Source organism: Fukomys damarensis, unplaced genomic scaffold (assembly GCF_012274545.1).
Source record: "Fukomys damarensis isolate Sample0158 unplaced genomic scaffold, DMR_v1.0_HiC HiC_scaffold_4, whole genome shotgun sequence".
NCBI lineage: Eukaryota > Metazoa > Chordata > Mammalia > Rodentia > Bathyergidae > Fukomys > Fukomys damarensis.
The window spans coordinates 11020020-11045282 of record NW_022900916.1 but is presented as its reverse complement, the minus strand read 5'-3'; the positions used below and the strand labels follow the sequence as shown (position 1 = coordinate 11045282).

The 25263-nt window shown below is 41.5% G+C and overlaps 1 long non-coding RNA gene across 1 annotated transcript in view; it reads right to left on the bottom strand.

The window, feature by feature from the left end:
* Positions 1-12588: 12588 nt before the first annotated feature.
* The window catches only part of LOC104869038, a 23112-nt gene continuing 10437 nt past the window's right edge, over positions 12589-25263 (bottom strand). The window contains exons 3-4 of the long non-coding RNA XR_782173.3: positions 15833-15957; positions 12589-12718 (exon numbers count right to left, since the gene is read on the bottom strand). This is a non-coding gene — a long non-coding RNA (uncharacterized LOC104869038). The remainder of the gene's footprint in view (positions 12719-15832; positions 15958-25263) is intronic.

The following is a 25263-nucleotide window of genomic DNA, read 5'->3' as shown; positions in this document are numbered from 1 at the left end:
GGATGCCAGGAAGCAGAGAAAATGAATGGAGGAGTCGAGGAGGGAGATGCCCCCTTCCAGGTCACACCCCAGTGACCTTCCTCTACCCAGGCTCCACCTCCTAACAGCAAGTCAGAAATAGTGTCCCCCTACACGGACCTTCCAAAAGCCCACCTTGGAGCATATGAGCCCTTTGGGAGGCATTCTAGATCCAAACCATAACCCCACTGGGCCTCCTCCATCAATATTTATTTCTGTGCAATTATCTCATCTTAAAGGAAAAATAAAACAACTTCCCTTAACCTCACTTCTACTGGCCCCATTTCTTTGTTCCTCTTCAAAGTGAAACCCAAAGTGTTGATACTCCCCGACTTTAGTTCTTCTTCCTTGTTTGCTCTTAAATCCACTGTAACTAAGGTTTTGCTCCTGCCATCCCATAATTCTCTCTTGGTTTCCTCTCTTCTTTCCCCCTGCTAGTTACTCACTTTCTTTCTTAACTCTTCATATTGCTGTGTTTCAGGCCTGGCCCTTGGTCTGCTATATCCATCTACACGTACTTAGTGAATGCATTTTGGCTCATGGCTTAGCAACTGTACGACAGTATTTTATGATTTTATGGCTTCTGTCCAGATGTCTGAGCCCAGATCCATACTGTGTGTTTCAGCTTGGCACTTGATATCCTACTTGGACGTCTGAGAGACAGCTTGATCAGAACATGTCCAAATCCGAACTCTCCATCTTCTGATGTAAACTGCTTCACTTACATCTTTTCCATGTGGGTTGATGGCCGTTCCACCCTTGTAGTTGCTCAGGTCAAAATCCTGAAGCCATTCTTAAAATGTTGATTTTCTAAAATATGCCCAGTGAATGTGTATGAGCATTATAAAAAAAAATCACACCCAAGTTTCTAGTTAAACAAAACTATTCTCAAAGGGTCAGAAAAGCAGATAAATGGAATAAAGAGAGTTCTGTAGCCATTACAGACCTTGGGACACAGTGGCGCATGGAGGGAAAGATGTGAGAAATGGAAGTGACTTGCCCTGCCAGCTTCAAGTCATTTGGAAGAGTACATTTAAAACCAGGGCACCAAAGAGAGTTTTGGCTGACCAAAACATATTGTCTGAGCACGTATAGTATGCACATTTGTATTAGATAATGTGGATGACTATGGCAACAAGTAAGTTAGGACCCTTATTCTCCCATCACATCTAAACACACCCTGGAGAGCAGGACTAAGACTAGCGTGGTGCCCAACCTTGTGGCTTCTCTGGTCCACACTGAGTTAAGAGGAACTGTCTTGGCTGCATGTCAAATGTACAATATGGTTAACGTATATAAGTAACAAAACTTTATTAAAAAATACATTTTACTATAACATCAAAATGAATTAACACGGAAGCCTACAGCCTTGGACTCAGGTTGGATGCAACTGCCTACATCCTTTTCTTTTGAAGAGGAGAAACCTGTTTAAGTCACAGCACCAAAACTGCTTCGAGGATTCTTTGCAGGCCACGTGCTTCAGGAATATCCGGGCTGCATGTGAAAATGCAGACTCCCAGGCGGCTCCATTCCTGCTGAGTCAGAATGGCCCGAGCCTGGAAACAAGGGGTCTGTCTGCCTTTTAATCAAACCCTTGGGGCAGTTCTCGTGCATGATTTAAAATGTGAGAACCCCTGGTGCTCTGTGATATGTCCCGAAGGAGTTTCTTTTGATTGGTGTGGCGATGGGGGCGGACAGTTTCATGGAGAGAACCAGAGCAGGTTTGGCTGGATTTTATTAAGTGGGGGAATGGGATAGGACATTCTGGGAGTGAGAAGTGGCTGGTCACGGGCACAGAAGTGCACAGGGCATAGAGACGAGGTGGCTGTCCCGAGATTCCAGGCAGACGTAGGCTGTGCGACCGCTTGGGGACGAGTCTCCCTGCCATCGGCCAGTCTGCGTCCCCTCAGGCTCCCTTCGAGCACAGCCAGGGTGCCCCTGGGGAGCTGCTGGATCACAGAAAGCTGCCTTTGCTTCATGCTCACTTGTCACGGAGGGGCTAGATGTGTGTGCTTTCTGCCTTTTGTCGAGTTGGCTGTTCTCTGAATTCAAGGAGAAGTATGAGTTTTTGCCACTAAGGCTCAAATTCTGCTGTTCTCGCTGCTTCGAAATAACCACAAGCCGACCCTATTTCCAAATGAAAAACAGCAGTCCCCACACTGCCCTCTCCTAGAGCAGGCAGACAGCCAGGCCAGCGCTGGGCACAGCACATGCTGCACACAGCTCGGAGGCCTCTGGGATGAGTGCCTGGCCCTGGGCAGATCGGTTGTCACTCAGCAATCCAAGCGCCCTGACCAGCTGTCGAGCGTGGGTTGGCACCTCCTTCACTAGGCCACCTGGGAGCTGTCAGTCAATTAAACAGCATGCATTTACTGGCCCTTTCTCTATTTCTACCTGATACTATGTGAGGCATCAGCCAGAAGTGCAGTGTTGATTTCCTCACGAAGTCAGGGGTCTGGGGTCCCCATCCACAAGCCGAAGCCCCACCCCACAACCCTATCTGAGACTCCGCCCCCCTGCCAGCTCTCCAGCGGTGTGGAGCTGCAGAAAGGCCTCGAGGAGTTTGGATGGACTCTGATCCATACCAGGTGCAGTGGGTAGGGTGATTCGCTGCCCGGTGTCCCCTGGGAAAGGACTTGTTATTCCTGCCTTGGGAAGGCCGCCGGCAGGGCAGACAGTCACCAGTGGTCAGCCCCTCAGGGTATGCCCAGCTGCAGAGAGCCACCTCCCCATGGCCGTGTTCCTGGGGAGTCCATCGGCAGGACGGATGGAGGCAAGTGTAGGAAAACCTGACCGGCTGGCCTACTACTGGTCCACTCGCCCGGGGCCCCCATTTTTGCTCCCTCTCTGTCCTCGGGTGCTAATCATTACATGGCACAACCTGATAGACACTTGCAGCCTCAGTTCTCAGACGGCCCAAGTTGCCACACGAGTTGTGAGTTTACAGTTCAGTTCATGGGGGAAGCAGTAACTTCCTTCTGTAAGACTTACTGTCCACATCTGCAAATGGGAATAGCAAGTCATTTCTTCGTTTTTCGTCATGAGTGCACAAGCTTCATACTTGGGCAGAGGAAGCACAATGTTAGCGATTATAATCCTTGGGCAAGGTTCATAATGTCTGGGAGGCCCAGATGCTTTATCCCAAAAATACCACTTATATCTCAGAATTTTGGTGAGGATGGGTGACACGTATATGCATGTTACATGCTCAATAGTCATGTTCCCTGCCCCCTATGGTGTCTGTGGCGTGTGAGTGTGTGTGTGTGGCATTAAACCTAGGGTCTTAGCGCTGAACTACATCTCCGGTCCTTGTTTTATTTATTATTTTCGGACAGTCTCATTAATTCACTAAATTTCCTGGGTGGGGCTTGAATTTGTAATCTTCCTGCCTCAGCCTCTGAGAATGCTGGGGTTACAGACACACACCATTATGCCCAGCGATGTCTGTTTTACAGGTACCCCTGGCCAGACCTCACTGTGTCCCTGAGAGTGGTCAGTGGCTGCCATGCAGCATCCCTCAGTGTCCTTGGGGGACTGGTTCCGGACACCCTCACACCCGGATACCAAAAGCTATGGACATTCAGGCCGTTTATATAAAGTGGTGTGATACTTGCATAAATCCTACACACATGTCCTATGTACATTAAATCATCTCTGGAATACTTATAACATCCAATACGATATAAATGCCATGTAAAAAGTTGTCTTACTGTAAGAAACCCCTAAAGTGCATGTTTAGTACATATGTGGGTTTCCTTCCTGATATTACTGAGCCATGATTCCTTGGGTCTAAGGGTGTAGAACTTGTGCCCCTGCCCAGCTAGCAGTTAAGAGTGACTGACTGTCCACAGGGCTCCTGCCACCCTGACAAAGAATGCGAGAGCCACATGGGTCTTCTGAGGCCTCCGAGTTCACTGTCATCTGTCCCACAAGGAGACTTAATTTAGGTCAGTGTCCTCTTAAGTAATAGCATTTAAAGGCTCATGTGAGAATCTGTAGCCTCATCTTTATTGAATCTCCTTTATAATCTGTTACTCTTTTTGTTTAGGTAAAAGCATGTTGATTTGAGGAACATTGTCTTATACTGACACCTGCTGGGCAGGTGGAAAAGAACACGTACCTGTAACTAGTGGGGTTTTTGGTTGACTAAAAGCAGAGAAATAATGCCTTTCTCATTGTATTCACCTTTAATAAACTATCCTAGTTTGAAGCTTGCCTTTCCTCTTTCTCCCATCAAACTTGAAAAGCTATATTCTATTTTGTATTTCTTGAATGTGATGATTCTATTGCGAAAAGCCTATGTAGTATTTTGTTAAAAAAAAAAAAAGTCATTACGTGTGACTGTAGCTCTGCTCAGACTGCCCCTCAGAAGCACTGACCTGCCACATGTGCTGGGTTACAACTGTGGAGCCACCCCCACCCTAGATCCACCAGTTGGTGGTTCACTGTGTGAAACTTTATGACCGAGGCTGTCAACCACGGAAGTAACCAGGGTGTGTGTCAGAAGCTACCTTTTGAAGACTGCTCCAGGGCTCACAACCTCATTAAAAATTCATGCAAGTGTTTCATCATCTTAACAAACCTTTTGTTATAAAACCATATCATCCTGCTTTTTATTTAAACACATCTTCTTTTGTTTGCTCTCCTAAGGCTTAGAAATGACAAGTCATTATCTTATTTATCGATACTAAAAAATCTGCACAAAATATGCCAGTAGGTTATATTTTAATTACTCCTTCATGAATGCCTTTTCACTGTGCCTTTTGTTTTGTTTACTTGATGCTTAATCATGAAAATTACTTTTTCCTAGAAATATGCTGATTTAGACAGGAAGACAGCACCAAGGATCTAAACCTTTGTCAGTTGTTAAATAGGCAGGGGAACTTCTAATTGATGGTGTTGGTTATCTGGGGAGTTACAACAAGGCATACAGGGAAAGTGCCTGAAGCCTGGAGTGGATAGGATAGGAAGGAAAGGACATGGGATTTTGGACCCAGTTAGACTCAGATGTGAAAACTGGCTCTCCTACTTATCAGCATGACGGGTCTTGGGAAGTCGTGTAACTCCTCCATTTCTGTTTCTTCATCTGTGTATGGAATGACAATGCCACCTTGTGCAGTGCTTTTGATAATTTAATGCCACAATGCTCAGTCCATAGTAGGTACAGTTATTTCTATTCCTTGTTTCAAAATGAACACACTCCTTTACGCGTGTCTGGCCCTGGATCCCCTCTGTATGACCCACTGTTAGCAGTTGTTACACACACTAGAGGCCACTTCTGAAACTCCTTGAAGTGCTCAAGCCCTGCCCTCTTCAAGTTTTCTGCTTGCCACAGATGATCTTTGCTTTGCTCTTAAACTTCTCATATACGCATTGGTCCTTTGCATTGTCTATTTTCAGATTCTATAGCATGGTCCTAGGGATTTTTTGATTTAGCAAATATCTACTGAGTTCTTACCAAGTACTAGCTCTGGAGGAAGCACAGTAAGCACAACAAACAAAAGTTCCTGTTTTCATAGACTGTGCGGGGACAGAAGAACAAGTACACAAAGCATAAGATTTGTCAAATGATCAGAAATACTAAACGGAAATGAATAGGATGGAAAGAGCAATGGGAGTGTGTGTGCGTGTGTGTGTGTGTGTGTGTGTGTGTGTGAGAGTGTGCGTGTGTGTTGGGGAGGTGGTTGATTCATTGCTCACAGAGTAAATGATGGCTGACCCTGGAGCCCTGAATTTCTTGTGGTAACCTAATCAGGGTTAAAAAGCACACCGAGGTTGATCCTCATGTTGTCAAGGAAGATAAGGGTGTGGAGTGTGAGGTCTGGGGAGTAGCTAGGTTGCCCCAGGAAGATATACAAACCTGGTCTTACCTGGATCACAGAGTTGGTGGGCTTTCTTTTTGAGTTCCTCTTTCAGTTCCTGATGACAAGATAGGCAGTAGAGATTTTGTAAGTGTTGATTTCTCCTCCTCATCCTCCTCTTTTTCTTTTTTCATACTGAAGATTCAATCCAGGGCCTTCACACTGAACTATATCCTAAGCCCTTTAAAAGAATTTTTTTTTAAATGTTGAGAATTACCACTAAATCACTAAGTTGCCCAGGCTTGGGCTCAAACTTGTAATCCTCCTGTCTCAGACTCCCAGAGTAAAGGGATGTCATGTGCCCCAACATCTGGCTTGAAATTTTCATTTCTTGTAACTCTGACCTGAAAAGCATTGAAGAGGAGGAGGAGGAGGAGCGGTGGCAGCAGAGGCAGATGTTACTACCTTCAAGAAGACTTCTGTTCTTTGGAACACAAAAGAGCTATGGAGTACCTGACACAGCCCATCAGGCTATATGCAACTATCCTAAGATCTGATTCCAGGAAATACTGGTAAGAAGAGATTCAGTACCTGTTGGAGTGTGGACAGTTTTGCCTGGGGGTGGAAGGTCCATTCTCCTTCTGACTACCCAACTCTGGGCACATTGCACTACCCCTCTGATACTCTCTTCTTCATCTCTGTGATGAGAGGGAGCTGTCCATTAACACTTATTTCTGCTAATAAATTCCATGATTTTAAGAAGTTAAATTTTGATGTCTGTTGTTGGAGTATTAACAGAAGATAGAGAACTTTAGAGTGTAGATTTTTTTCCCCCTTTTGGTTGACTTTGGAAGAAAAGGATATAGGAAAGGAAGAATTAGCTTTACTGTTGATTTAGAGGGGTAAGATTAGGTTTCTTGGATAATAGCCAAACAGGCCTGGATGGGAGGAGCAGATCTTTCAGTTTGGGAAGAATGTGTTTGGCAGATTTGCTGACTTGACCAAGAGGGTTTTCCCACTGTCCCGAAGGAGAGGAGGGAAAAACCATGGCAAAACCAACTCAAATGGTCCCTTTGTGAAGACTCCTGTTCTCTGTAGGCTGATTTAGTTGCTCCCTTCTCTGTTTCCACCACAAAGATAGAACAAGTTGGAGCCCAGGGGTAGAAGAAAGCCAGTGAACCCAGGGAGGGCAGCAGTGCACAAAAGATTAACATTTAATAAGTGTGTGGTGAGTGGAAGAATAAATGAAAGTAAGACAAACCAATGGATGGGGGAAATGGGAGAGATTCAGGAAACCCTGCTTTCACTTTGCCACTAATCTCACTCATATTTCAAGAGTGGATTACTAAATGTGGTTTCAGAGCACTTAGGGAGTGCTCACCGGGCCAGAACACTGGCTTACCAAGGTCTGGCAGTGTAAGTAATCTCACTGACACTGTAGAGTCTATAGATTTTGCATGTTGGGGAATTGCTGTGTACATCATTTCTTTTAACTTCACAAAAGCAAATAAAGTCCTTCTTGATCTTTTTTGACTAAGACGGTGAAATGCAGGCTCAACCATCATACTGTTAGTATCTAAGTTTCCACTGATAGAAACAGCTTTCAACTAGTGTTTGTGGATTAAGGTGTTTTTCTAGCCTAAAAGAGGCATCTGTGGAATTGCACAAGGTAAGACAGTGGATAAGATTTATTTTGAAATAATTATAGACCTAAAAGAAGATTTAAAAATATAGGGCATTTTAGTGCATGTGCTTCTCTGTTTCCCCCAGTGGTAACACCTTTTATGATTGTAGCTCAGTATCAAGGCCAGGACAGAAACTGACATTGGTCTAATTCAGAGTTCATTCAGACTTCATCAGTGCCATCCCTGCCTGTGCCTGTGTGCATGTGTAAATTTAGTCCTGTGTGGGAGACCGGAGGAGAACTGAGGTCTCATTGACCTCCTCTGGGAACACAGAGGAGAAAGGCTGCTCACTCAGGGGAGATTGCCTGTTGCGGGTTCTAGGGCAAAGTTAAACCAGCTGAGGTGAAGTTGTTTACCTGTGCAAGTGCTGATGGGTATTGGAAAGCAGGTGAATCTGGTGTTACTCTAAATGCTTGTGCCCGTGTTGGGGTGAATAAAGGCAAAAGGAGCCAGAAGCTGAGGGCTCCTCTGCCTATTAGAGGCAGGAGCTCCCTGGCTGTCCGCGTGTTAAATTAACTCTGTGTCTCTTGGTCGTTCATTCTTGTTTGTGTCTGGGGCAGGGAGAGCAAAGTAGTGGCTTTAGGTCCCCCACACATGGTGCCCGGGTGGGGAAAGCTCCAAAGAGCGGGCGGGCTCCCCATGGGTTGACTGCAGTTGGCACCCGAACAGGGACTTTCGACTGCAGTAGGCTAAAGTTCTGTGCAACTTTATTTCATGTGTAGTTCATGTAACCAACACTGCAGTCAAGATACAGAACTGTTCTCCCAGAAGGCTGCACCTTGCTATGTATTCATAGCCAGTCCACTCCTCTCCCAGTCCTAACCCATGACAACCAATAACCTGATTCCTATCTCTGTAATTTCACCTTCAAGTATGTATAATGGGGATAATGTTGAACCTCATTTCATGTGCATACTTTCTATCTGTATATCCTCTTTGGTAACCTGTTTATTCACGTCTTTGTGCATTTTCCATTTGGATTGAATTGCTCTATTCTACACTTGAGTTTTGAGAGTTCTCACTATGCTGTAGATATGTACTTTATCAGATAATGTGATTTGTAAATATTTTTCCCAGCCTATACTTTGTGGTTGTATCCTCCCAATAGGATGGCAGTCTTAACTATTGATGAATTCCAATTGATTATTTTTTGGGAGCATTTGATGTGGTGGTTGAGAAAGTGGACCCTGGAGTACTTAGCTTCAAATGCCTGAAAGACAGGGTGGGGATGTCCTATAACCTCTGTCTGACTCAGTTTCTGCAGCTGGTAAAATGGGATTTATGAGAGTATTGCCGTGCAGGATCAAGAGAGTTTGATGACACAATACAAGCAGAACCCTCAGGATAATATGACTGTGACTGTTATTAAAACCTGGCAGGCTCAAAAATTGGGCATTTACAAGTGAGAAATGACTAAGTAGGGATTCAAGTGAAAAAAAATCCTTGTATAGACAAAGAAGTGCTGAAGATGGACTTGAATTGAAAATCTTGTGATGGAAAAAGCTGCTCAATTTTTGTCTCATTCTTTTGATATTCTTATGAATGTCTTCATCCAGAAATGGCTTATACAGAATCAAAATAACACATCCACATAAGATTAAACTAACTAGGCATTTAAATCCATTCAGTGAAAACAAGAGTCCATTGTTTAGGACTGTATAGACACACAAAAGCATTTTTTCACGTTCCTATTGAGATTTCACAAAGCAGCATTTTAGATGCTCAGCTATTAGAAAATGGTCTATTTCTGTGTAAGAAAATAATACAGACCATAGAAAAACAGGATATCGATGGAAACCATAGTTACGAGGGTCATGTAAACCTTGGACCTCTGAGAGTCCTTGAGGTTCCAGTCTTCAGTCCTACCAGCGGAAGGTAGAGAAGCGCAGATACTTCTCACTGAGCGCCTTTGCTGACAGGGAGGACTTGATGGACAAGTACACGTAGGAGAGTTGGGTGGTGGGGAAGGGGGTGCCCAGATGCGATGGAAAGGAGCTGTTATAGTACACATTAGAGAAAAGACATAGGAAGCAGGAGAGCTCTGCTGCTAGAGGGAGGTGGGACTCCCTTGACTGGAGCCTGCCTAGTCACTGCTCTGCCCAGGACTAGCTGGGAGACACCGGCGAGGTCACCATTCCCACCGGGCTGGAGTTTTCTTTTCTGGCACATAATGAGAGTAGTGCCTTTCCCATACACTCCTTGGGCTGTTTTGAAGAACAAATTTATATGAAGTTCTTTAGCAAGGCAGTATTCCAAATAATTTTATATGTAGATTTTCCAAATATATTAAATGTACATGTATTTTCATCTACTATTTATTTATTGGTACTGAGGATTGAACTTGGGACCTTACCCTTGTGAGGAGGCAGTGGAACCACAGAGCTAAATCCCCAGCCCTCATCTACTTTTTAAATGGAATATATCCCTAAGCACTAGCATAGCTAATCTTGCTCTTGTACTCACCTGTGTCATAAAGCTCCTTAGCTATTTCTATTACTCTTCCCACCTTACTGTGTCTCAGCAACGCAATGGCTGGTCTCAGAGGTGCTCCTTTGTCTTGGTACCTGCTGGATGCTGCTTCTAGTCCTTCTCACAAGGCTCACTCTCCCTTCCTAACTCTGTACTATCGGAAACTGACCTTGTTTCTTCACCCTGTGCCCTTGCTGCTTTTCAGATGTCTGTATGCCTAACCACCCCCAGTCCCATTACTGTCCAGGATTCTATTGAACTGAACACTGCCCAAGGCGACAAGTTTTATTTGCCTTAAAAAAATAGATAAATATTAGTTCAGGCTCCATGATAGGAGTGTAGAGTCATTTTACTGCTGGTTCCCCTGAAAATTTTGTGTATACATGTAAAATAGGTTGAAGAGAATGTTTTCTTAAAGTATAATAAATATGTCTCTTTTTGAGGAACATAATAGAGGATTGGTTTAGGGGAATGCCATTGTGGGTACCATGATTATCATTACCTTCAATTTTTAACTATGTGATTAATGACTAAAGTAATTTTAGAATGTGCATTTATAGGCACAAATCAAAAATTGAGGGTTAAATAATCTTTGGGGGTACATTTTAGGGCAAAATTCAGTGGCTACAAAGACTGAGCCTGAAAACATGATGATTTTTTAACAGTGGACAAAATAGAGACCTCAGAATACTATTTCAAACTGTGCTATTCATATCTGATTTCTCTTCAGTAACCTCAAGATTAAGAGATAGAATGATATATGTATCAGGAGAAGAGAAAGAAAATATATCTTTTCAGATTTGAGAAAGGACTACCAAGGGCGTTTCTGGGGTCTGCCGTGTAATCCTGAAAATCCACCATTGCAGAATTGTGACTTTGGAAATACTAATTCTCAGGGAAGGAGCCAATTGATTTTCAAGAATGTATACATGAGCACAGAATCTCATGTCAGATGGGTAGGACTGAATTTAGCTTTGGCACTTACCAGCTGTGGGATCTGGGGCAAATTACTTATCACTTTTAAGTCCCAGTTTTGTGTATAAAATGGTTTGTTAATAGCCATCACATGAGGAATACAATTTAAATAAGCAGATACATTTATTAAGAACCTACTGATATTACTTATTTTAAAGTAGGCCCCTAGTACTTTGCATGGTGATCATTAGTAATGGTCAGGATATTTAACTAAAACTGGGGATACATTTGAAGAGGTATCCAGACACAGAGTCCGTATCCAAGTATATTCTCTCTCCATTCCTCTTGAAGAAGTATCTCCAGCAGGCTGCTGCTCCTTCTCCACCTTCCCTTTTGCAGCCCCCCTTCATCTGCCTTACAATACAGTGATACAGCTTGCATCCCACCCAGCTCCTACTGGGGTCCTTTGTGTGGGACAGAAACCCCTGGGACACTAAGCAGAGAGAACTCAAGTGATAGGTAATTGAGAGGAAACCTCCTTTAATCAAGGTGGCGAACCGAAGTGTGGGATCGTGTATCTTCACTACTTGCAAAGAAGGTAATAAAACAGGCAAAAAAGCAAGTGCATCTTAGAAATCATGAAGATGGCAGCCTGTTATTCATCCAGGTGACAAACTCACGTGTGGCCTCAGTGCTTTAGCTATCTGTCTATCTCGAACAACCCAAGATTTGTGAGAAGCATGCTGGAAAATGCCAGGCAGCTATGAATCTCAGTTTCTCTACAGTTGCACCATCTCGGTAGTGAGAACAGCTCAGTGAATGCTCTCATTTGTCTGAATTTTATTCTGTCTCAGTAGTATAATTTGCATGATTTGAATGTGAATAGACCTACAATTTCTTCTAGCATAACAATGCTGCATTTTCTAATAAAAGAAACACGTTAAGGTAGGTTAAAATTTTATACTTTCTTAAATGTGTATTCAAATTCATAGGAGAAATACATTAATTTTGCTAACAATAAAGTATGATATCTATATTCATTTTTATGAAGCTGCAGATCTCCACTCACTGTCATTCATCAGCCACTTTTCTACTTACATGAGAAATACAATTAAATTTACTAAGAACCTAATATCATACTTAGCTTAAGATAAGTCCCTAGTACTTTGCTATGGTAATTAGTAGTAACTGGGAATATTTAATTAAAATTTGAAATACATGAAGATAATTTCAAGAGGTAACCAGATGCAGAGTCAATATCCAAAATATATTGTCTCTTCATTCATCTTGAAAATTCACCCAGATCAGGTGAATCTATGCTGTCATGTCCGTGGATTAGTCAGCTGGGGTGGCTGTAACAGAATACCATGGGCTGGGATGTTTAAACTAAAACATTTATTTTCTTTTCTTTTCCTTTTTTCCTCATTGAGTTTATTGGTACATTTTAGGTATACAGTACGGTTGCGTTCATTATTGGGATCTTGTACCTTTACATGACAGGTCTTGGTTCTCATTTTTTCCCCTTGTTCCTGCCCTCCCTTCACCTCCTCCTCCCCTCCCCATTTACAAACACTTTATTTCTATTTTTTCATTTTCTCATATTTTTTTCTTTCCCCTTATTACCTTTCCCCCTACCCTTCCCACTTTCCCTACATCTTTAGCCCTTTTCATCCTATTTCACATTGTCAACTATCTCATTAGGATTTTATGTACTATTATAGTTTTTCATATTTTCTTGCAGCTCTGGAGGTTGGAAGGCCAAGATCAGGATGCTGGCAGAGTTGGGTTCTGGTGAGGACTTGTTTTGGCTGACAGATGGTTGCCTTTGCACTGTATCAGGGGGAGAGAGAGAGAGAGAGGAGGGCACAGAGGCACAGACACAGACAGACAGACTCTGGTCTCTTTTTCTTGGCAGTGCTATGCACTACATTTAGTCTTCGTCCTCTTTTTAGAAAGGAATATTAGGGCCCCACCTTCATGATCTCATTAACCTTTGTCACCTTATGGGCCCTTTTCCCAAATATAGTAACATTGGGTTACTATATTACTACATTGTGCTTCAAAAAATGAATTATGGGGAGACACGATTCTGTCCACAGCGTTAAGTTTCAGTAACTTAACAGGAATATGTTGCAAATTATACTCCAAATTATGTGTCTAATGATCCTTCATGTGCTTTTCATAAGCCTATGCTAATTAGTGACCAAATTCTTTCTCCTGCTGTCAATTTATATAAAGTACTTATACTGTTAACAGTACAGTGTCTATCTAGGGTCAAGAACAAATTAAAATTTCTCACAAATTGCAAATTTACTATGCATCGAGCAGAATAATAGAAAACTGGTTTGATTGAATCAGAGTTAATCTCTTTCTTTTAGATGTTAATATACTCATTTAAGTCTAGCAAATGGATAATTACATAAATGTAATTGTCTTCAATCATCCATGGGTCTAAATCTATCTATCTATCTATCTATCTATCTATCTATCTATCTATCATCTATCTCTGCACATATCTTGAAGTACCTGGATCTGTCCTTTTGTTAGCCTTTATACGCATTTTGAGGTGCCCTTTAAAAATGAAATTTTTAAATTTGGCATTATGCTGAGTTATAATTTTATGTTTTGTGTTTAATCTCAGTTAATGTATTTTAGCTCCACAAGCATGATGCCTATAAGTAAAAGAGTAACAGAATGAACAATAGTCAAGGATAAGGTTGGGGGTTTAGCTCAGTGGTGCCACCACCTGCCTTGTAAGCACAAGGTCCTGAGTACAAAAAAAAAAAAAAAGTCAATGAAAAATCTTGGTTGAATCTTATTTAGTCATATTTCCTAGAAACAAAGAAAACGAGGGACCCTAGTTACTAGCTAACAATATTTTTTGTCCCTGCCATAAATTAGATGATTTTCATTTCCTTTGCTTTCAATAAAATTCACAAGGGGACCTAACCAAGTTATTAACAGGCAGTTAAAGTAGGGTTTTAATAATAATTTATTGTGTACTTTCTGATTTATAACTAAGAGTGCATTCAAGTAACAGGAGAACTTTTCTCTAAGAAAATGCCTAACATACTTATTACTTATTTAATTAAACAAGGGTGCTTAGGGCTAATATCTATAAAAATGAAAAACAGAAATAGAGTTGATGCCCATTCCTGTTCCATTTTGATAACAGCAGCCACAGATACATGGACTAATTTAAAAAGGTCCACCAATTCATTTAGCTTAATTGTCCAATTACATAGCCTTACTTGGTATGTTTTAGATTTATCAAATATGCTATATATTTCTTTAGGTGTGTACATACAAATCAACAGAAAGATAATTCAATCTGGAAAACTTTAAAGTTCAAAACAATGATACAAAATTTCCAGTTTTCACAAATGAGTTTGTTGTGATTTTTAAGTGAGCGTGAGTGACGCTGCCTTAGGATTTAGGGTCCATTTGAGGCAGGAGATTAGTGTGTGGCAGCTACTGAGCAAGTGGGAGCAACCTGTCAATCGCGGAGAACCAGGGCATGTGAGCAGAATATACTTTCCAAGCCCTGATTCTGGTACTAACCAGAAAGTGTTTCCTTCATTCCTTCTGACTGGAAAGCAAGCAGGCTTTTGATAGGATGGCTGAGATCTGATGTCAGCCTGAGGAATGGGAGATAGAAGGGATGGCCCTGGTCACTGTGCTTTCTCTTTTATAGTGTGATCTATAAAATTGATCCTCACTCTATAGGTTGTACTTCTTGTCCTACCTTTTATCTCGCCCAGTTCTTTGTTCAGGACAACAAGAACCTGGAAAGAATCACTAGGAGCCCACAGACCCTCAGAATCCCAGTAATACATTGGATATAAAATGTGATTTTAAAAAATTAATATTTATAATATGCTAGAAAGTATATATTTTGTAGCTATTCAAATTTATAACAGAAACTTTTAGGAGTCTAATTGAATTGTGCTGGGGTTCATACATTTTCTAAGTTCTTTTAGGAAGTATGAGAGAAAAAATTGAAGACCATTGATTTAATTTATCACATCTTTTGAATTTTAATAGTCGATGATGACAGAGTATCCTGTTGGTTCTTTTCCTTTGGAAAACCCTGACTAAGACGTTGGTTTATGCTATCAGTTTCTTTTGATCCTTGGGGTTTGGATCTTGATATTTAAAGTTAAGCCTCTGGATTAAAAAAAGGTGGGGGCAAAAGAGAGGAGCCATCTTCTCTCCATTCCTGCTGCTTACAACAGAGAGCCATATCCCGTTAGACTACTGGAGTTCTCATTCATGACTTTTGTTCTACCTGAAAGGTGGTATAAACAGAGTGCTCACTGCTCAATGATAGGTGAAAGGGAAGAGCAACAGGAATTAAATAGCACCACAGTTTAATAATTTAAAAAGCCAGCCACTTCTATTGGGTCATCCTGTGCGTTTTCCAAAAGATGGTTCCTCAGGAGACCACAGTGCTTCCAGGAAGCCGGCTGCCAGGGACTGGTAACTGATAGCAGGAAGCCGTAGCCTACTCATTCCCACGGCAGCCTGCCAGGATGAAGTCACTGTGTTCTTGGAATTGTAGAGGATGCGTGGTCAGTGTTTAACTTACACCGGTTGAGGATCTGGGCTCAGCCTCCAGAGGACCTACGGACTGTCCAGCTGACAGTGGCTCTGGATGGGGAGCAGCCATGGAGTGCGTGGACTCCGGGAAAAAGGCAGGACCCTTTCCTCTAAATCCTAGCTGTTTCATTGACGTTCTTAAATTTGAGGGTGAATAAGAGTGATTTGGAAAGAGAGTTGAACAATGTAGATCTCTGGGAAGTCCACACTATCTAATTCATGGGTCTGGGTTTGGGCCCAGGAATTTACTTTTTAACAGGCTGCTTCTAGACCATTATGAGAAGATTAGACTCAGAGGCTGGAGTAAAAATTTATGAATTAGATCCAGGCCGGGGGGGCTCCTACCTTGGGCTCTGTGGTTTTGAAGCCCTGTTCTGGCCTTCTGGCTGTGTCCCATCCAGTGCGATGAGAGGGAGAGCTCAGAGGAAGGGTCCAGCGAGAGGACTGAGGGCAGCCTTCTAGATTTTGAGCTGGGAAGAGAGAGAGTAAATTATTGTCTTATTTTGAGAATGTGGCCGTGAGATTATGGAGATTATAAATTCCACGATCTGTGGTCTGTGAGCGGCAAGCCAGGAAAGCTGGTGGTAAAGTTCAGTCCAAAGCAAAATGCCTGGGAACCAGGGGAGCTGATGGTATAAATGCCATTGGGACCAGAGGAGAAAAGGTGAGAGGCCTCTGCAGAAGCAGGTAGGCAGGAAGCACAAAGGGCTGCCTTCTTCCTTCCTCTGCTTTTGGTTCTGTGGACGAGGGTTTTGGGGAGAGGGGTTGACTTTAGTGAGTCCACCAACTCCAAAGCTAATCTCTAGAAACATACTGTCAGAAACACCCAGAAGGATGCTTCATGTGGGCACCTTGTGGCCCGTCAAGCTGACATAAATGACATCACAGGCACTGAGCCATCTCCCAGCTAGATGTGGGGTCCCTGTCTGATCTCCAGAGCACCCCCTGGGACTTCTCCGTGGGGAGGACAGCAGTTTGAGTGACATGGACGGATTTGGCAGGGTGAGCTGCACTGCCCCCTACTGGTCTGAGGAATCCCTATGCAGAGCTGGCTGTGGAAAAGGAGGGGCGGGCGCTGTTGGCAGGGTTGGTACTCCCTGTGCAGCCAGCTTCCTGCCCTGACTTTCCAGGTTGCGGAGAAGATGTATGGATCAGGCAAAACAGGTCATGTTTTCATTCCACAGTCTGTGAACTCTGATTCATGACTTCTAAATAGCTGGACATAGGGTTTGTTGGCCTTCATCGCTGCTCTTAACTAAGGCCCCACAGATGTTCAGGGAAAATCTGGTGGATGGTTTTCAAATTAGTAATATTTTAGGATTGAGTTTTTTTTTTTTTCCTGATCCAGAAACTGCCCTTCCAGCCAAGGCCCAAAGGAGGAAACTGGGCAAGTGAAGGAACTGTGACCCCAGCCTTGGCCTTGCTGGCAGGGCCCAGGGAGGGAGACAGCCAGGCCTAGGTGACAGGGTCACCTTGGGCATATCTACTAGACCTATCTGTGTCCTGTCATTTAGGACAAGGGGCTGGGGTGGGGCACCTTTTGGTTTTGCAGAACTGGAAGATTTGAGCCTATAGGGCCCCAAACTCAAGTTTTCTAATTATATTCTCTTCAGCCTCCCCAGTATAAATCAAGTTGCTCTAACTTTGTCTTGGAGAGAAATATGGTCTGCCAAAGCATATGTTTTTAGGACAACCTTAAAACATTTTCAAGAATGGTTACATTAAAAAAAATACTTATTCAGACTGTCAAGAGCGAAAAATGCTGTTGAGAGTTTATTTTACAAATGCACTATTAAAAGAAACTTTGACTTATTTTTTAATGTATTCCACACACATTGGAAGGTGTGAAAGGCATTGTATGACAGTCACTCACTTGTTACAATATGGCACATTTTTTAATGGAAATATTCCTTAAAATACCCGATTACTTCTGTTTTGATTCTCTGTTTCCATCAGGCCTACTATGTACTGTTGTCTAGTAGTTGACTGCATAAGAGCGCCTTCCCTAAGAAATGAATGGGGCCCAAAATCCTGTCTCTCTTCTTGTCAGATGAATGCTCTACCGTGGAACCATCCTGTAGGAGGAAGAGTCTACATTCCAATCACAAAAGCCACAGTCAGCATGTCGGATCACACACCTTGCTTGAAAACAGGGGCATTTCCTGGGGAAGCCCTCAAAGTCACCACATAGTTGGGGAAGTTAGGGTGGTGCCACACACCAAGGAACCCTGGGAGACTTCTAGGGAGGTGTTCATCTGGGCATTTAATTTCTTTTCTCCTCCCTCTCTGTACAACATCACAGCCACAAGAAATAATGCTATCCTGGGAAGAAAATACTGGCAAAGAGAATGAAAGAAGGGAACAACTCAGAGAAGAGAGCGTCTTAACCTGCTTAAACCTTTACTTAACCTGCAATGGAATAGCTAGAGTAAGAAGAGGGGGCTGACAGACTCAAGTGAGCAGCAAGCCCCTTGTGGCTGCACCAGTGTCCCCTATGTCCCTCTGGGTGGCTCCGCCAGTGCTAGCCTGTCTGCTGCCGCCGCCCTTGTGGAAGCCTACATGCCTGTGTACTTTTACCTGTGTTGTCATGGGGCCCAGTGGCTTCTGCCCCTTGTTGCCCTCCAGTCTGCCAGAACCGAATTGTGCTACAAGGGACTGTGGGAAATCAAGTCTCAGGCTCTTCGGCTGTCTGCCTTAGGGAAAGCAGAGAAACATCCCAGAGAGTGACAGTAGCACCATCAGTACTGACATGCGACTTCACTGTCGCCTGACTGCTTCTTGGTGTCATTTTCATGGCACTGTTATGATGTGAATTCTTGTACAGAGCTAAGTGTCATTTGCCACAGTGGGGAAGGAAGAATAAGAACAAGTATAGGAGTCTTGTTCATCTCTCTCACCAGCACCTGGCACAGTGTTCTGCAGACAATAGACATTCAATAAATATTGGCATCTTAGTAAGCGTTTCTCTTGTACAGAGCTCCTTGTATCCCTCAGATGTCCCAGTCTCTGTGCTAAAGGAGAATATATATATTAACTGTATGTTCCCTTTGGAGGATAATTTGTTAAGCTACATCAAACCTGGAGAGTGTACATATTATATGGCCAGCAATTTCTTGGAATTAATTATAAAGGAATAATAGAATTAATATATAAAATGACATGTGTACAATGCAGAAAAATATAAATGTCCTTTCATAGGAAATGTGTTATGGTATATTTCTAGAATGGGATATTATGCAGTGATTAAAAATGATGTTAGATTTGATTGACATTCGAAGGTTTAATCCTGGTTTTCAAGCTGATTGAATTAAGAGACAGATGACTTCAGAGATGATGGATTTTTGAGGGCTCTAACCTCATTAATCAATCAACCCATTGATGAGTTCTTATCTGGATGGGCTACTGGGAAGTGAGGCATAGTTGGAAGAAGTAGGTCCCTGGGGGAGGGGTTTATATGGAAGGGTATGACTTTTCTCAGGCTTGCTTTCCTTCCTGGCTTCTTAGGGGTCAGTCTTTCTTTGGCTTTCCTTTGCTATGCCAATTCATCTTGGTGCTTCTGCCTCACCAGAGGCCTACAATAGAGGAGTCAGGTCATCATGGACTGAAGCAGGCTGAGTGGAACTCACTGTCCATTACAGCATAATTCTGTCTTCTCTGCCTTGGCTCTGGTTGTCTCACTCTAATGAAGACCCTGGTGTGCCCCAGGACATTCCCCATAGGACAGTCCTAGGGGCAGGCATCTTCTGGTTCTGGTGGTGGTGCTTTCTCCCCAACATTGTGCAGTGGGGCCTGGAGGTGGGGTACATTTCTTTTTCATTCCTCCTGCTACTTCTGAATCATTCTCCTTTGTGCCTCTTTAACAATGCCCATAATTGAATGTCACAGGACTTCTGGGAAGATGGTGGAATGGTGAGCAGCAAAGAAACAGCCTCTCTGATATTTGGAATCCAGATGCTGTAATTACAGCAACATGAGGAAGAGAAGGAGAAGGGAAGTGGGTCCCCAGGACCCAGCAAGGATCTGAAGCGAGAATTAGGACCGACAAGGAGAGTGAAGAGAGGGTCTACAATGCAGAAGAGGGAGGTGGCAAACAGCACTTTCTCCCTGAACCCTAGCTTACAGTATGAGAGGAGCAGCTTGAACTTGCAGAGGTATGGTGACTACTGGTGACCCCAGAGGCCTCCACAGAGAAATAAACCAGTGGATGCAGCAGACTGCAGTGGCTAGCAACTTATTCAGGTTGAGATGCCCCTCACAAGAGGGTGATTGGCTAGTAATCATTTGGAAAAGGACCAACTAAAGTCAGAACTCAGAGCAGCTTCAGGCTGGCTCCATCTAGTGGCTCCAAGTGTCAGGGTGAGGTAGAACCAAGTTCAAGCCAGCAGGAGGTCAGGGAGCTGAGTTCAAACTGGCAGGAGGCACTTGGGGTATTGTAGATTGAAAAACTCAGGTCCAAGCCTCATAGCCAGAAACCAGAAGCAACTTGAACTTCAGTGGAACCAAAGGCCTAAATTTCCTGGGATTATCCACCACTACTATAATTCTACTGCTGACTTGTTGAGATCAATCAACACAGATCTGGGTGTTGTCTGCCCTCTCTGTCTACCAATGACAGCAGAGACATGTCTTGAAGTGAACATTTTTTTCCTGCTTCTCTTTGCTTTAAAAATTAAAAAAATTTTTTTTCTACTTCCCCTCTTTTTCTTGATTGTTCTTGTTTCTATATGAGGGTGAACATTGTTTCTAGTTTTGTTGTTGTTGTTTTGTTCTATTCTTGTTTCTGTTTCTTCTTTCCTTCTTTCCCTCCTGTCTTCTTCACCAGTTCTCAAAGCTTGTATAATCTTCCTTTGTTCTCCAGCCTTGCTTCTAATCCCTTTCTCTTCTTCTGTTTCTATATTTTCCCCCTGAGCCCTTTAAAATTTTCTCCCCTGAGGGAGAGGATATTTACTGTACAAAATTTTCTAGGTTGGTTTAGATTTTGTTATATAACTACAAATCTTGTTCATATGATTAAAGGTGGTAAATTAAGAGTTATCATGGTTTTTCATTTTCTAGGGTGTGTTTGATGCTGTTGTTATTGCTGATTGTACTACTTTAGCTAAAGTGACATAATTGTTTTAATTAGTTGTTCTTCCTTGTATTCCAAGTCTGAAATTGTCTGAAGATCATAAACAGTAGTATAGGTTAGTGCCAGTGAACCAGTGGCTTAGCCAAATATGCAGTAACTTCTCATTCCCAATAAATTGAAGAGGTAAGCTGTTGCAACAGACTCAAAACCCAAAAAGTCAGATAAACCTGGAAGCCTTTTGTGCAATGTAGTCATTTCCTAAGGGTTCTTGATAAAATCAATAAAGATAACTACCATAGACAATTTATAAGCCTCAATGAATGAATTAAACTAAAAAGAAAAGAAAAAATGAGAAGTCGTGGAAGCAAGATGATGCAACCCCAGACTTCCAGCTCTCCCAAGGCAAACCCAGGGGGCAGTGAAGTGGGACAATTCAAAAGCCACCCATCTGGATACTCTGAAGAGATAACAGGGAAAGTAACAAAGCAGATTAATGTGGCTTTTGAAAAAAAATCAAATCAGAAATAATTTCTCAGATAACGTCAGACATAATGAGCATAATGAAGGCATGATTACTGATCTAGAGAAGGTACAGATAAAAAATAGCAGAGCTTAAGAAAATGATGGAAACCATGAATGCTCATCATAGGAAATAAACAGAATCCATGAAACAGATTCAATGAGATATCCAAGGGATTAAAAAATTCTGTTGAAAGTATATTCAGCAGAATGAACCAATGTGAGGACAGCCTGTCAGATGTACAAGACAGGATTGCACTTACGTATCATGAAAAGTAAAATTTCTTAAAAGCAGCAAGAGATCATGAAAAGTCAATCCAAGAGCTGCTAGACGATGCAAGGAAGAATAACATAACACTGATTGTAGTTAATGAAAAAGTTGGAGATTGTGCAAATGACATAAAAAACCTGCTCACAGAAATAATGGCAAAAAACTTCCCAAGCATGGAAAAAGAATTTGATGTACAGAGAAGTGAGGCATATAGAACTCCAATTAGCCGTGGTTTAAAAAGCAAAACAAAACAAAAAACTACCCCAAAGCATATAATAGTCAAGATTCCAGAAATTCAACAGAAGAACAGAATATTAAAAGCTGTTAAGCCAGGCGTGGTGGTGCATGCCTATAATTCCAGCACTTGGGATGCTGAGGCAGGAGGATTGCTGTGAGTTTGAGACCAGCCTGGGCTACATAGTGAGTTCCAGGTCAGTCTCAACTATGTAGTGAGACCCTGTCTCAAAAAAGAAAAGCTGTTAGAGAAAAGAAACAAATCACCTGTAAAGGAAAGCCCATCAGATTACAACAGACTTTTCAACAGAAATGCTTAGGTCAAAGAGAGCTTCGTGTGAAGAATTTCAGCCCTAAAAGAAAACAACCTCCAACCCAGATTGATTTACCTCACAAGACTTTCAAAATTGATGGAGAAATAAGATACTGCCATGAAAAAGAACACCTGAAGAAATTCACGACTACCAAACTAGCCCTCCAAAGTGTTCTGAAAGACATTCTAGAAAGGGATAATGAAAACTATAACACCATGTACTCCAACAGACTGAGTCCACCAGACAAGGCAAGTTATTAAACAGAGAGGAAAGAAAGAGAACCAACAATATGAAAATAACATAACAAGGATAAGTCAATACATATCATTTAAAACTACCAATGTAAATGGTCTCAGTTCACCAATCAAAAGAAACAGATTGGCAGAATGGATCAAGAAACAAGATCCAACAACATGCTGCATACAAGAAACACATTTAACTCAAAAAGAAATTCACATACCGAATGTCAAAGGATAGAAAACAATACTCCATGTGATAGGAACCCGGACAAAAGCAGGGGTAGCCATTGTATTTGCAGACAAAATGGATTTCAAGCCAAGACTGATTAAGAGTGACAATGATAGGTCACTATATCCTTGTTAAGGGAACAACCCCAGAGGAAGAGATAAAAATCATAAGTATATGTGCACCAAATACCAGCACACTGAACTACGTAAAACAAATATTAACAGACATGAACAATCAAATAAGTACTAATACAGTTGTAATACCCTAATACCCCACTGTCACAAATAAACAGATTAGACAAAAAACCCAAAGAAATACCGAAACTGAACCAAATTTTTTAACAAATGGACTTAGTAGACATCTACAGAGTGTTCCATCCCCAACATCAGAATACACATGCTTCTCAGCTGCACATAGGATGTTCTCCAAAGTAGACCACATACTAGCTCACAGAACATGCTTAAGTAAATGGGAAAGCTTGAAATTATCCCATGCATATTATCAGACCATAGCACAATGAAATTGGAAATCAATGGCAAAAGAAACCACAAAACTTCATAAGCACATGGAAATTAACACCCTCCTGAACAGATGAAATTAAGAAATTAGATAGTTTCTAAAATTACACAATAATGCCATTACAACATACCAGAACTCATATGATGCAATGAAAGCAGTCCTATGAGGGAAATTTATAGCATTAAATTCCCATGTCAGAGAAGCAGAACAAACTCAAATAAATAACCTAATGTTGAACCTCAAGCTTCTAGAACAAGAAGAGCAAGTCAAGCCCAAAACTGATAGGAGGGAAGCAATTATAAAGATTAGAGCAGAAATTAATGCAATTGAGACTAAGAAAATAATACAAAGAAGCAACGGATTGAAGATTTGGTTCTTTAAAGGACTAAATAAAATTGACAAGCCTTTAGGCAACCTTATAAAAAAAAGGAAAGAAAAGACTCAAATCCATGCAATTAGGAACGAAAAAAGTGAAATTACAACAGATTATTCAGAATTCCAGAAGTCATTAATTCCTACTTTGAGAACCTATACTCTAATAAGATGGAAAACAGAAGGAATGGACAGATATATATGAATTACCAAAGATACATAAAAAGGTATAAAGATTCTAAATAACCCAATATCAGCCAATGATATTGAAGATGTAATTAAAAACCCACCCCCCCAAAAAAAAACCCAGGCCCTGATAAATTCACTGCTGAATTCTACAAGAAATTTAGAGAAGATGTAATGCCACCATTCCTCAAACTTTTTAAGAAAATTGAAAGGGAAACAATATTCCCAAACTTCTAGAAGCAAGCATAACCCTGATACCCAAACAAAAGGATCTAAGCATAAAAGAGAACTACAGACAAATCTCCCTAATGCACATAGTTACAAAAATCCTTAATAAGATATTGGCAAACAGAATTCAGCAAATCATCAAGAAGATTATACACCATGCCCAAGTAGGGTTCATCCCAGTGTTGCAGCGATGGTTCAACATATGCAAATCAGTAACTGTAATATACCATATTAACAGAGCCAATGACAAAAACCACATGATCATTTCAACAGAGGCAGAAAAAGCATTTTGCAAACTTCAGCACCTACTCATGATAAATACCCTACAGAAAATTGGAATAATATTTATCTCAATCTGATAAAATTCATCTATGGCAACACTAAATGGTCAAAAACCGAAAGCTTTTACTCTAAAATTAGGAACAAGAGAAGGGTGTCCACTATCACCACTCTTATTAAGCATAGTTCTGGAACCACTCGTCAGATCAATTAGACAAGAGAAAGAAAAGGAATAAAGATAGGAAAGGAAGAATTTATCATTATTTGTGGATGATATGATATTCTACATAGAAGATTCCCAAAACTCCACCAAAAGACTTCTAGGTTTAGTAACAAAATTCAGTAGCATAGCCAGATACAAAGTCCAACACTCAAAAATCAATAGCATTCCTGTACACATATAAACTCACTGAGAAAGAAATTAGGAAAACCACACCTTTCGTGATGGCAACCAAAAAAAAAGAAAAAAATAAATACTTAGGACTCATTCTAATGAAAAAAGTAAAAGACCTTTATATTAAAAACTACAGTACTCTGAAAAGGGAGATGGAGGATATTGGAAAATGGAAAGATATCCTTTGTTCTTGAGTAGGAAGAACCAATATAGCAAAAATGGCCATACTTCCAAAATTTTTATACAGATTTAATGCAATTCCAATCAAAATACCACTAACATATCTTACAGAACCAGAGATGACAATCTTAAAACTCATTTGGAACCAGAAGAGACCTAGAATAAAGAAGCAATTCTGGGAAGCAGAAGCAAGGTATGGGCATAACAATTTTTTACTTGAAATTATATTACAAAGATACTGTGATAAAAACAGCCTGGTCCTTGCAAAGAAACAGACCCAGGGATCAACGGAACAGACTATAAGATGTAGAAACAACTCCAGACACACTCAGTCATGTTATCTTTGACAAATGGGCTAAACATCTTTACTGGAAGAAAGATAGCTGTTTAAATAAATAGTGCCAGAAAAACTAGCTTTTCACATGCCAAAGACTAAAACTAGACTCATATTTCTCCCCATGCACTTGAAATGAATCAAATATCTAAATATTAAAACAGAAACACTAAATCTGTTGGAAGATAGAATAGGTATAATTCTTGAAGACATAGATGTAGGCAAATATTTTATGAACAAAAGCCTGAAAAATATCAGAAAATATCACAGAAAACAGTGCAAAGAATCAGCAGCTGGGATTTCATCTTTTTAAAAAGCTTTTATAGGGCCAGAGATTTAGCTCAGTGTTGCAGGTGCCTGCCTCACAAGTGCAAGGTCCCAACTTCAATCCGCAGTACAAAAAAAAAAAA